General features: G+C 38.5%; 1 protein-coding gene across 2 annotated transcripts in view; it reads left to right on the forward strand.

Annotated features, from left to right (window-relative positions):
- Positions 1 to 13,512, forward strand: part of Mpp7 (MAGUK p55 scaffold protein 7) — a 125,416-nt gene that overhangs the window by 82,151 nt on the left and 29,753 nt on the right. The window lies entirely within an intron of this gene.

Here is a 13,512-nt window from a genome sequence, read left to right on the forward strand (position 1 = left end):
CTTGGATGCAACATCTTTTAAACTTTAATTGTGTTTTCTGCCCATCTAACCATTTCCTTTCTCATTTTCTTTTTGCTTCTCAGAGGAAATTAAAGGTACATGTATAAAAGTTTCCGTGCATAGTCTAGTAATTTTATTTGTTGCACATAAGTTTAGGGTTAAATTGAACGTATCAGGCAGTTAATGAAAGAGATCTCTACTTACATCTTTACTTTCATTATGATATTTCAGTCCAAGCACAGAAGTTGGACTTTTTTTTGTGTGGGGGGGTGATATCCTTTTGTTGTTTTGCTTCATAGAGAAGAAACACAAACTACAAACACAAGTAACACATTACATTTGCATCTCTGCCAATTGTGCCCCCCAAAAATGAAGGAAGAAGGCAGTGTTTTTCAAGTACACTGGTAAACTTTTTTCAGGTGCTAGAATGGAACCATGTCCTCACAAATGTGGGCAGGTGCTCTACCACTGAGCTACATCTCATGTCCCTGGCAACTGTTTGATTTCCGAGTACTCTGGGTTGTTCCAGGCATGCACTTAGGTGAATGTTAGGGACCCCAAACGATAAAGTCCTCTGTTTACTTACATTCACTGTTTAAGGTATGCAAAACCCAGTATTCACTTAATTCCAAGAAATAATAGCATAGTCTTTACTTTTTAAATGTACTTTATCTGTTCTTTAAAAAAATGGAAATGGGAATATTATCTTTTTATTGCTTTCTATTGTGGAATCACTACATAGCAGTAGGAAGGATATGTTTTTCATCTTAACCCTTTTGTCTAATCCAGTGAGCCAAAAAAAATACATGCTATCTTTAACATTTTACCAAAGAGCCTGATTTACAAAAATAATTTTACTTTGGAAATCAGGTGCTATAATTTTCTTAACTGTGGAAGCATAAACATTGCAGACCAGGTTTTAAAGTAATTTCTTTGGACTTGCTTCAAAGAACCTCTGAAGGAGGTTAAAAAACAACTGCATGATGGTTCAAAATATTAACACTTAAACATAAAACCAAGTGTTTTATGTTTGAGATTGGCACTGGAAAGGCTGTTCTTTGCTGTGCTTCACCCGGTTGTGATTTTTTTGAGTGATTTTGAGTGATTTATTTTCTGCCTCTGGGGCTGGGCTTCTAACCGTTCTGCTTTGTTTCTTGGCTTTTGTTCTGAATGCTTTTACCCTCCATCCAGAGGATCCTGAGTGCACTGCTAACCACAGCGGGAGCCATATAGGTGAGCAATGGCCATGGAGGAGGATTCCCTTCTTTCTGTTGCTTCTTCAAAGTCATTATTTTACCTGGAATGAGTATACTTGCAGTAGCATGCTCTGCGTGGGGGCAGCACATACCGCTGTATGAAACAGCTCCGTGGGCTGGACACAAGGATGTCTTCGTGTGCTTTGGGTTTTATTCCAGAAGCCTTCCAGACAGCGTGCTTTTTCGATCTTTGTATGTTTTTTGGTTGAAGATGGAAAGGCATCCTAGTTGTGCTAAATCATTTTATTCTACTGACAGTATGGGTTTTTCTAAATGAATGTTTTAATGTGAATGGGTCAAAACTTGTTACTCCCATGGTCTCCAAATACCTAACATTCATCCTCAGATACTATTAGGCCTTCTGATCAACTTGAAAATCTCTGTTGGAAGGAAACACATCTAGTTTGGAGATGCCCAGGGCGGTTACAAATAAAAGCAGTGCTACCTAGAACTCACTGCAGGCAAGACTGTGGTCAGCTCCATGCTTCTTCTGGTGTGGGACAGCTTGGTGACTTTCCATTCCGGTGTTTTGGCTGGGGCCTAGCTGGGTTTAGCAGCGCTGTGTGATAGGGTTGTTTACCCTCCAGTAGGCTGCAAATGCAGGGCCTTCTGAGTTCCAGACAGCAGCAAGAGGAAGCAGTTTCCAGTCTTTGAATGCTGTTGACCCTGTGCAAGTCTTGTGACCCAAGCAAGTCTTTTGGGCAGGTCAGAGTCAATGCAGGAGGAGGCTACCTGAGAGCTTGCGTGCAGAAGGAATGCCCAGATACACAGCCAGCCGCCCACGTTTCTGCAGTTCTCACCAGTCGAAATGGGAACCTTCCTCTCCCTGCTCAGTGGGTCAACTATTGAGGGGATATGCTTCCAGGGGCCACCTTTGATGCAGTATGATGTGTGTACGCTGTGTATCATGTTGTGATTCAGAGAAGGAGGAGATCTCCAGCTTAGTTAGATTGAGTCATCTCACGAGAGGTCATCAGAGCTGGCAGCATGGTCACTGAGAATTCTAGTTCACAGCCAGGGATAAAGGTGAACGCAGCTCCGTGGAAAGAAAGTAAATATCACAGGCCGTAAGGCACGTTTCAGTAGGGGTGATATGTAGACAATAAGGCTGGAAGTGTGGTTTGATTGCTTGATAATGTCAGATCTTACACAACAGGCTAATTAATCTTACACAGTAGTCTGAATAATTACGGTTTTCACTCAACATCACTCTTGCATGAAATTGTACAGAATATGGTTCTTAAGTCCTTATCTCTTTTAGCATTTAGGGATTTTATGAAATAAATATGTGATTAGTGGATAGGAATTAAATGCAAAGGTAAAGAAATGATCAGTAGCGGGGCACTGGTAGCTCATGCCTGTAATCCTAGCTACTCAGGAAGCTGAGATATGAGGATTGTTGTTGGAAACCAGACTGGGCAGAAGAATCTATGGGGAAAGAAAAATAACCAACAGGGTGTCAGAAAAATGAGGCCACCTGTTGCTTAAGAATGGAAAATTGTATAAATACGTTGTTTTTAGCAGATTGTGTCATAGGATTTTTTTTATCTGGCTGGCTTTTGGATCTGCACACAGTAGAGCTGTTTGTCCCACGCCGCTTCCTGTCTTAGAAACAGTAGTTTCTTTCTTGTACATTATGTGGGCAAAGGAGGGAAAAATGTGACCAATGTAATTTAATGTATGTGTGATGTGTTAGCTTTCTGTCACTATAACAAATACTGAGATAATAAGAGAAAAAGCTGGTTTGGGCTTCCTTCTGTGATGGCTATGTGTGGCAAATCCATTCACCTCGTGGCCGAGAAGGAAAGAAAGAGGAGAGAGCACAGTCCCTTTGGAGCCCACGTTCCAAGGGTTCCAGCCTCTGATTACAGAGCACAGTGATAAGGCCTAACTTTCTCCTAGTCGACTTCACCTCTTCAAGAGCTGCCTTTCAACAGAGCCACTCTGGGGACACTGGGAGACATTCCAGTTCCAAACTGCAGCATGCATCATTTCTTCCTGCGAGAACCACCTTGATGCCTAAAATTAACCAGCACTTTATCCCATTACACACGCACGTGCGCTCACACACACACATACACACTGCCGTCCTGGAGTAGGGATGAGGGGCTTGAACTGAGAGCCTGGGCACTGGCCCTGAGCTTCTTTTACTCAGGATAGCACATTCTGGCTTTTTTAGTGATTCATAAGAGGTAAGAGTCTTAATGGAGTGGGCTGGGAATGTGGCCTAGTGGCAGAATGCTCACCAAAGAGTCTTACTGGACTTTTCTGCCCAGCCTCACTGCAGTCTTCAGATCTCAGCCTCCTGAGTAGCTAGGATTACAGGAGCGAGCCACCAATATCTGGCTTCTCATAATGCTTTTCAATATATCTTTGGTAACTGTTTCATTGAAGAAAAAAATTCCCCTCTGGTGTGAGTTAATGTTTTCTACATCAAATATTTCTCTCACTAAAATGATTTAAGTGGTACAAGTTGAGCCAGATTCTGGTGGTTCATGACTGTAATCCTAGCTACTCCAGAGGCTGAGATCTGAGGATTGTGGTTCAAAGCCTGCTTGGGCAAGAAAATCCATGTGACTCTTCTCTCCAAGTAACCAGCAACACTCTAGAAGTGGAGATATGGCTCAAGTGGCAAAACACCAGCCTTGAGAAAAACGAAATCATTTGGCCCCCGCTCTTCAAGCCACAGTACGTGCACTAAATTAATGAGTTAATGCTACAAGCCAACAAGGTGGAAAAGGGGTGGCCATTTAACACATTCTATCATCCAAAGGATCACAGTAGCCCGGGACGCATCCAACTCCAACAGACGCTGCACCCTCCAGGGGCATTTTAGTTTCATGGCTTTGAAGAGCATCTCCGTATCCAGGGCAGGCTCATGTCTCTCCTTCGCATATGCCATGCTTATCTGCTAGGACAGTTCAGGAAAACAAGTGAGAAATTTGGCCTCATGGGGCAATTTTCTGAGAAGAAGTGAAAAGGATTTCTGAGGCTGTGGCTTACTCTTAAGACCTAACTCTTGCGTGTTACCCACTTCCGTGCCTCTGTTTCCTGCCTCCTCAGAAAAAAGGAAAAACAAAATGTCCTAGGCTGCAGCCCGAATATCCTTAGAATAATGTTCTTTGAATCTTACCTAGGATCTTCTGTGGAATCACGACCAGGATGGAGCTAAATCAAGCCCACAATGAAGGGAAGGTTCTTTATTATTTTCAGTTTTTTTGAAGTACCTCAAATCAAGCCCCAAATAGCATCTGAATTATTTTTAACTCACTAACAGGTTACATTTCTGAAAATCAAGTTCCACATCGAAATGATCCAAGTTGACACTTTTGAAAGAAGTAATATTATAGCATACTGTTTATAAGGTGATACTCAAAGCATAATATATGAATTTTTTAACACTTGTGCATTGAAACCATATTTAATAATAATTTTTTACTGATTACACCGAAGCTAATTTCTTGCCAGTTCGCTTATTTATCCATAAAAAAAAGTCTTGGCTGTTTTACTGGGAAAGCATTGTTCCATTTAAGTTGTGTGCAGTTTGCATTTATAATAAATAACATGAACATACATTGGTAGTATTCTGTAAATATATATTTATATTTCCCACTTCTGTTCATTTATTGGAAATTTTTTAATTTCAGACAGCAAGGAAACACATTTTAATCTATAAACCCTCTAAGCAGAGTATTCCTACGCATACCTCTGAAATCTTAGATCAGAATGTTTGAATCTTTTTCTCATAGGAGATGGCTAATAGTGTAATGCACTATATGTGAAAACTAGAAAGAAATAATATATTCATAAAACACAAAAATCATAATTTGGCTTAGTTGGCAATCATTTCTAACATGAAACTAATAAAGTAAAATGAAGGAGCAATGCAGTTAAGAACAGCTACTTTGAAAAATGAAAAACTGAGGATTGTCTCCTCACTCAAAAATCTGCCTGTATTAAGACTGCATAACAGTTTTTAAGTCCTTTAAAATACTTAAGTAACTAACTTCAAAGACTCTCCCTTTTCTGTAAATATTAATCAGAGGTTTAAATCGCCTCTTTTAGAGTTGAAGTCAGGAATTGTCTCTGTATTAAGGTCATTCCTCATAGATATGTAGAATGAAACCCGGGTTGATGTTTCTATAGATGAATTATTGAGATCAATTCCCATCTCATAAGCTCTTGCATTCCCTTCGGCTTTAGTGAATGGTACGAAGTTCATGTGCTTTCAGTCTACGTGTGTGTTCTGACTTCCAAAGTGTAGCTGTGGAAGTGGAACTGTCGCTCAGGTGGGTGAGTTCCAGCCTTGAGCAGGAGAAGCCAAAATGAGAGCATGAAGCCCTTAGTTAGTTCAAGCCCCAGTGCCAGCACCCACCCACTGAAAGAGCAGTTGCTTTTCAGTAATCCAACAGCGTTTAAGACTCTCTCTTTCTCTCAACTGCACAACAAAACAGTTCATAATGAAAAGTTAATTACTTTTTAGCATTGGTAAAACAGAATGTTTTCCTCTGGTTAATTCATTATAAAAAGAAATCTTGTTATAATCAACTCACTAAGTGCTGCTTATCAAGCATCTGTTTTCTAACATACTTCCTTGCAAATGTTTCCTGAAAAATCAATTTTTCTCCACGTCTGGCCTTGCTGGAGTATTTCATGCATTCTTGTAAAACAAGATCAGTTTTGGGACTTATGGATGCTAAGACTGTTCTTTCTATTTAACTCATGTTTAGCCTTAAGTTAAACAACAACAACAATCCCACACTACTGCTTCCTGTGACTTTTTAATGTTATTATTTATCCATCTCTGCTTCTCTGTTTTCCCTAAGGCTGTTTCTTTTTTCTTTTCATTCTCCATTGATCCTTAGCAAGCCTCCCTGCTGGTTTAATAAATCTAGTAAAACATTTCTCTTTAGTATCCAGTCATTTATTAAGCAGTGTTAAGTAGATAATCATGGCTATATCTAAGTATACTGCCTGAATCTTTTTTAAAAAACTAGAATTTTTACAAAGAAAGTATTTAGAAGCATTCTTCCAAAAGTGGTATAAGTTCTTTGTTGAATTAAAAAACAATGCTGCAGAGTCTGGAATACTACTTGGAAATAACTTTCTGACCAAAAGAAACTATTTCTGCTTGGAGAATTTTTTGCACGGATGGACTCAGTATGAAAAAAAAAAGTGAACATTCTTATTTTTTCAATGCATAAACAAGAATTCATTTTCTTATTAGCTGTCTGGAAGAAAACTAAGTTTTCATACTGTTTTTCTGTTATGGTGCTGCTTTGCTATGTCTTAAAATTAAATTGCACAGAGGTAAATTGTCAGTAGATGAGGAAAACTTTTTTAAGGATATATATAAATCTTTTTTGTTCTTGGAAATTGCAAATTGATGGAGTGGCTCCCATGGTTTCTTCAGGTTGGATTCTGTTTTTCCATGTTAGCTGAAAGATTCTCAAGGTATTTTTATGGACCTGAACATTTCTTTGCTTAGAGAGGAACCTGAGCCTGGAAACACTTCACATGAATTCTCTTTTCGTTTGCTCAAAGCCTGTCCCTCTTTTATGCAAAATTAGTATATATATGGAAGGTTGCTAAAATCATGACATGCTTCTTTGGTGATTTCTTTTCCAATGCTGTTTTATAGAAGCTGACTAGTTTAGGGTTTTTCTGGCTCGCTAATGTGCATAGATTTGTTTTAGCATTCTTTTCTTAGTTTAAATCTCCTCTTGATTTTTACCTGTCATTTCAAGTATGTCTTTTATTATACTGCATTGTCTGTTTGATGATTAGCACATTATGGAACTTTTTTTTTCCAGTAGCATTTTATAGTAAAGTTATGTTACCCCAAGATTTTTAATGCTTATGATAATTTCCATCATTGTAACAGCATTGGCATTGTATTCAAATGCTATTTTGATAGAAACGCTTGCTGATTTTTAACCTAACATTATATAGTAACTTCCATCTGCTTAGTTTTTATGAATATCTGTTTTTAAAAATTCTCTTTTAATTCTTATTAAAATTCACTTTTCTTGTAAAAGGGGGTTCAACTCAACATGCCACTTCATGAATATATTGTGTCTTGACCAGTGTCAGCTTATCCCTCATTTTTCTCCCATGTCTTTAATAAGTTCCTTTATAGTAAAATTTTCTCTTTCTTGTAATAAAAATATTCACCTGGTCAGTTGTTAACTAAATATTTAATCAAATATTTAATTGTTTAATAAATATTTTTCTAGGTTGGTTGTTACAATTTTTAGGATGCAGAAAATAATTTTCATGCAATGTTTTTGTCAGCTCTTCAATTAAAAAAAACTAGGTTCTACATTTTAGTGTACTCTAAATAGAAAAAAAAGAACTTAAAATGTTTTGTTTGCATATTCTTCTAGAAGTTAAGCAGACTTATCCAGTGTATCTGTATCAGATAAAAATCATTTTTTAATTAAGGGGTTTAGAGTGAATTCTTCACAACTCTCTCATTCTTGAGGTGCCTGTGACCTGTATTTGCTCCATCATGATTTTAAGAAAATTTAACTTAGACTTTTCCCCCATGCTATAAACATCTATGAAACTTAAACATACTAAAAACTTGTTTAAACATTAGTGACGCATACTATCTGCTGTTATTAGGCCAGGTTGGTTATATAAAAGAAATGTAATCAAATATCGAAGCTGTCCCTTCTAAAACATTTTAGGTGACGATATAATGGCTTAGTGTTTATTTTCTCTGAGTTACAGAAAGCCAAGAGCTTGCCTGTGCTCACATAATGCTCAGGCTTTAGTGGTGGGGATGTTCGCTTTGTTTGAGGCCTTTGGCATTCCTGCTGTGTTTGTTCATTAAGTGATTATGCTTTTGATAAAAATGCCTTAAAGATCACAGCATCATGATAGTTTCTAGATATTTGCATTGTAAATTTCTATTAAAGTTGTTATTTGTGGGAGCAAAAGAATATGGTAATTTGTGATTTTATAAAATAAGATTTCACATCACTTTTATTGGTTTATTAGTTTTGAAAACATAATACTGTCCCTCCCTCCTTCCCTCCCCTCCTTCCATCCCTCTCCTCCTTCCCTCCCTCCCTCCCCTCCTTCCTTTCTTCGTCCCTTCCTTCTGCAGATGAGATTTCACATTTTCTATCTTTCTTATAACATATTCTAATTTGTATAGTTTTCTGTTGTTTTTTTTGCTTTCTCTGTATTTGAACTTTTTCTAGTCACAAGTGTGGAAAACTTGGTTTATTACTTAATCCCTTTGAAGTATAAAAGACTAGATCCTGCTTTGAGATATGGAATATATTTTGTGTCTTATGTTAACCACATGAATATATCTGCCTATGCTGGATTTTGTTTGGCTGTTTATATATTATGATCTCTCAGTTTTACTCTTCCTACTTAATACAGCTATTGGTTTTTAAGCATTTCTTTTTATAGTTGCGTATTCATACCTGTTTTTCTATGAACAAAAACATAATATAACTCATAGTGTTAAGTATAATTATTGTATCCTATCCAAGTTTTCTGTTTATTATTATATCAAATGTATTTTAATGGTGGTATATACTTTTTATAACTTTAATAGTTTTACAGTAACCTCATTTTTAAAGAAGTTTCATAATTTAAGTATTTCCATGCTTTTGTGTATCTTGGTTGCTTCAAAGATTTTTAATACTTAGAACACTAACATTTGAAATTGTAGGGTAGATGGGTATTATATATTCCTCATATGAAAGCTTATACTAATACATGATTCTTAAATTACATTTGCAAACATTAGCATCAATTTTCTGGATTGATATGTTTTACAAAGATAATGTAATGAAATTGTTTTGAAAATCACTAAGTCATCACTATCCAAGTTTCTTATTTCATTTAAGAGAAAATTCAAAATGAACTGAAAACGAGAACTTATGAATATGTCATTTACATTCATGATCCTATCCAATAAGAGAACCTAAATGACAGGGATTTGAGAATAATGTTTGTCTGCCCCTCCTCTCCCCTCCCCTCCCCTCCTCTCTGCTTCTCTTCTTTCTGCCAATATGACATTGTCTTTTTCTTTTTTGGTGCCACAAATGGTGCTTGAACTTAGTACCTGAGCACCGTCCCTTAGTTTTTTGCTCAAGGCTAGTGCTCTGCCACTTGAGCCATACCTCCACTTCTGGCTTTTTGCTAGCTAATCAGAGGTAAGAGTCTCACAAACTTTTCTGTTCCGTCTGTCTTTTCACTGCTATCTTCAGATCTCAGCTTCCTACGTGGCTAGGATTGCAGGTGTGAACCACCAGCACCCGGCTAGTCCTGACTTCTGAACTGGGGCCTCCGTGTTGCTCAGCTGCTCTTCTATCAGTTGAACCATGCTTCCAGCATGGCCTTTTCTCATTATTTGGAGATGAAGGCTTGCAAACTTTTTGTCCTAGCTGGCTTCGGTCCTCCACGATCACAGCCAGAGATCTATATAAAGTTTTTTGAGAGGAATTCATTATCTGCTAAATTCTCAGTTAATACAGTTACTATTTTGGAACTAATCTTTTTATGAGAATGGGCTAATTTCACAGCAAGAATGACCTTTGCCTGTCATGATATAATAAACAATCTGATACTTCAGTACTGATGTATCAACATAAAGTAGTAAAAAGATGATTATTTCTAGGATCATTGTTAAATTATTTAGGAAAATGTAAAGTGACAGCCCTCCTGCACAGGCTTGAACTCATGGTTATAGTGTCACCATTCCAGAAGGGATAAAGCCTTACGTGTAAAGCCATGAAACCCATTTTTAAAACTTAAGTAAACGTGCATGACTGTTAATTAATCAGCCCCAAGGATGGGAAAGCTACTACAACAGTGGAAGAAACCAAGAGTGAAGAAAGTTACAAATTCAAACATGCATCTATTTTAAACTGTTTTGCGATTGGTTTAAATCTAAAAGGAAAATTAAATACTTAGGGCAAATGACTTTATTAACACAGATATATATATATGCATATATATATATATATATATGAGTTATGAAGGTCCTAATCAAAACACGTGTTAACCAGTTACAGGAGAAATAAGGCTAACACTCTAGCACTTGAGCCACAGTGCCTCTTCGCGGTGAGCTCCTTTTTAGTAAGTAAAACAAGACCAGAGGATGTAGTCTTGTTGAAGCATAGTCTTAAGAATGTGCACTGACAATATAACTTGCTATTTTCCTCCAGTATGAAAATTACCAGCTCTTTACTGTCAAATTACAAGTATACTATTACCTTTAACTACCCAAGAAGGACAGAGTCTACAAAGTAGCAGGTTTTTTGTTTTTGCTTTTGTCTGAAAAATAACCACAAAGAGTGAGTTTGGATTTTATGTCTTTGTTACATCCTTCGGTTTTGTCATGATATTAATTTTCTTGTTTTCCTGTGCTGTGCTGTGCTGTGCTCTGTGTGTGTGTGTGTGTGTGTGTGTGTGTGTGTGTAGAGCTGTGTAGAGGTGCACACACCTGTGTACATAAGATGTGCTATATAAACACAGAACCTATGTATATGGAGGAAAATATAAAGAATGATGGAAGGGAATGATGCTCTTTGACCTTGGAAATAAAAAAAAAATAAGACGCATTCCTAGAAAAAGGGAGACACAGGTATAGTAGTATAATTTTCTATTGCATTCTTTTTTCCCCCAGTCCTGGGGCTTGGACTCAGGGCCTGAGCACTGTCCCTGGCTTCTTTTTGCTCCAGGCTAGCACTCTGCCACTTGAGCCACAGCGCCCCTTTCTGGCCATTTTCTGTATATGTGGTGCTGGGGAATCGAACCGAGAGCTTCATGCATGCTAGGCAAGCACTCTACTGCTAAGTCTTACTCCCAGCTCCTATTTCATCCTTTAAAGTTAACTTGGTAATACTGTCTCTTCTATGCGTGTGGGCCGGTAGTGGGGCTTGAGTTCATAGCTTTGAACTCTCACTCAGCTGTTTCACTCAGGCTTGGAGTTACACCACTTGAGCCACACTTCCACTTTCACTTCTACTTTTTTGGCTGGAAAACTGGAGATAAGGGTCTCAGATTTGTCAGCCTGGTTTAACTTTGGACTGCGATCCTCAGCTCTCAGTCTGCCGAGTCCCTAGGATTCCAGGCATGAGCCACCAGCACCCAGCTTGAATTTGGTGAGCTTTTACCAACCGGCAGTTCAGTATCAAGCACTGCACAAGGAGTTTCCCCCAACCATCCTCTCAACTCTCTGTAGTGTTTTCACGTTAGAAATCTACTGACTTCTTTCCCCTGGTCTGTGATGAAAGCAAAAACTTTGATGAATTGTAAGAATTCTTCAGATAAACACTTAGGGCTTTCCTGTAAAACTCAACGTTTAGTTGTGATGTACTGATTAGAATTTTTTAAAATATATTTTCAGTTTGGATTCCATTTGCTTTGAAGGGGTCATTTATGTTTTAGTTATACCTATTCCTGTACCCAAAGGGTGCAGTGACTTAAGGAAAATCTTTCCTCCCTACAAGGAATAATTGTGAAGGAATTTCTAGTTCTACCTGTTTAATCCTCTAATTGCATCCCAAGATGTGAAAGGCGTGGGAACCTGAAATTAGAACATGATGGGATCCAGCATGCACTTCTCTTGTAATTGTAGCAAATGTGTCCTCTGTGTGCTAAATCAGAAGTCCAGTTACCCTGGATTGCAGTCTGGGCCGGCAGGCCCAAGGGGCAGAGTTGCGTGGGATGAAAACTTGGTTCTCTAAGTTAAGAAGAGACCTTTGTCTGAGAATTGCCACACCGATGGGGGAGTTAGGACCGTCTCCTCCAGACGTGCCAGGATGCACAGAAAAATCTACAACTCCTCTTTGGCGTCTTTCTAGGAGGCTACACTCTGCACACTTGGATTTAGAATTCACACCATGACCCCACCTCAGGGGTTGACTCCTAATCCCATTCGTTTATTGTGTGTGTGGACTGGTACTGGGACTTGAACTCAGGCCTGAGTGCTGTCCCTTAGTGTGTGTGTATGTTTGTGTTTGATCTCTGGCCCTGGGGGCTGTCCTTGAACTTCTTTTGCTCAAGGCTAGCACTTTACTACTTTGAGCCATACCTCTCTGCCTCTGGCTTTTTTTTTTTAAAGTAGTTTATTAGAGATAAGAGTCTACTGGACTTGCCTGTCTGGACTGGCTTTGAACAACAATCCTTACATCTCAGCTTCCTGAGTATCTAGATTACAGATAGGAGCCACCAGTTCCTGGCTTGTCTCTTAGCTTGTAAGATGTAGGTTGGCACTCTACCACTTGAGCTACCGCTCCACTTACTGCTTTTCTTTGGGGCAAGGGGGTTTGTTAATTGGAGATAAGAGTCTTGTGGACTTTGTTGCCCAAGCTAGCTTTGAGCTATGATCCTCAGATATCAGCCTCTTGAGTAGCTAGGGTTACTGGCTAAATATAAGCCAGCCAGCCATACCTTGCTTGTTTTGATGAGATGATATCTTGGTAACTTTTTTTCTGGCCTGGTATCAGACTGAAGTCCTCCAATTTCTGCCATCTTGGACTGCAATTGTCAGCCACCTTACTCAGCCGGCTTTTTTCCTAGTTATTTCCTAGTTACCGTATCTGTGCTGCAGGTATATGTTTTAGATTTGCCAGTCATGGGGCTCAAACTCTGTACGTGGGCACGGTCCCTGAGCTTCTTTTGCTCTACCACTTGAGCCACAGTGCCACTTCCAGCCTTTTCTGTTTAGGTAGTACTGAGGAATCAAATCCAGGGCTTCATGCATGCTAGGCAAGCACTGTACCACTAGGCCACATTCCCAGCCCTGTATTTATAATTGACAACTGGGCATAATGCAGCATTCCTGTAATTCCAGCACTTGGGCGGGTGAGACTGGAGGACAAGGAGTTTGTGGCCAGCATGGGCTAGCTCCACATGTAGACCTTGTCTCAAAAAACTTGTCCAGAATAGTTAGGAAAGAGAACATTTGGCATTCATATTTGGTATGTGTTTATTGTATTCTTAACTTTCTTATCAGTTGTGTTCTCTGGTCACTTTGTGATAAATTGTCTGTGTGATTTCACACATAATTGGCTTTCTTTTATAGTTACTCTAACAATGATTTCCAAGAACTCATTAATTCCAGAACCAAATAAAGTGAAGTTATAACTATGTACATAAAGGTTAGATAATTCTCTTATGAATTACTATTTAGATGAAATTGTGTGCACTTTTCCCCTTTAATAATGGCACTTGTATCGCTATTGTGAAGACTACAATCTGATGCAAATTGAAGCCTTTCTGG

The sequence above is a fragment of the Perognathus longimembris genome, chromosome 18 (assembly GCF_023159225.1).
Source record: "Perognathus longimembris pacificus isolate PPM17 chromosome 18, ASM2315922v1, whole genome shotgun sequence".
In the NCBI taxonomy this organism is placed as follows: Eukaryota; Metazoa; Chordata; class Mammalia; order Rodentia; family Heteromyidae; genus Perognathus; species Perognathus longimembris.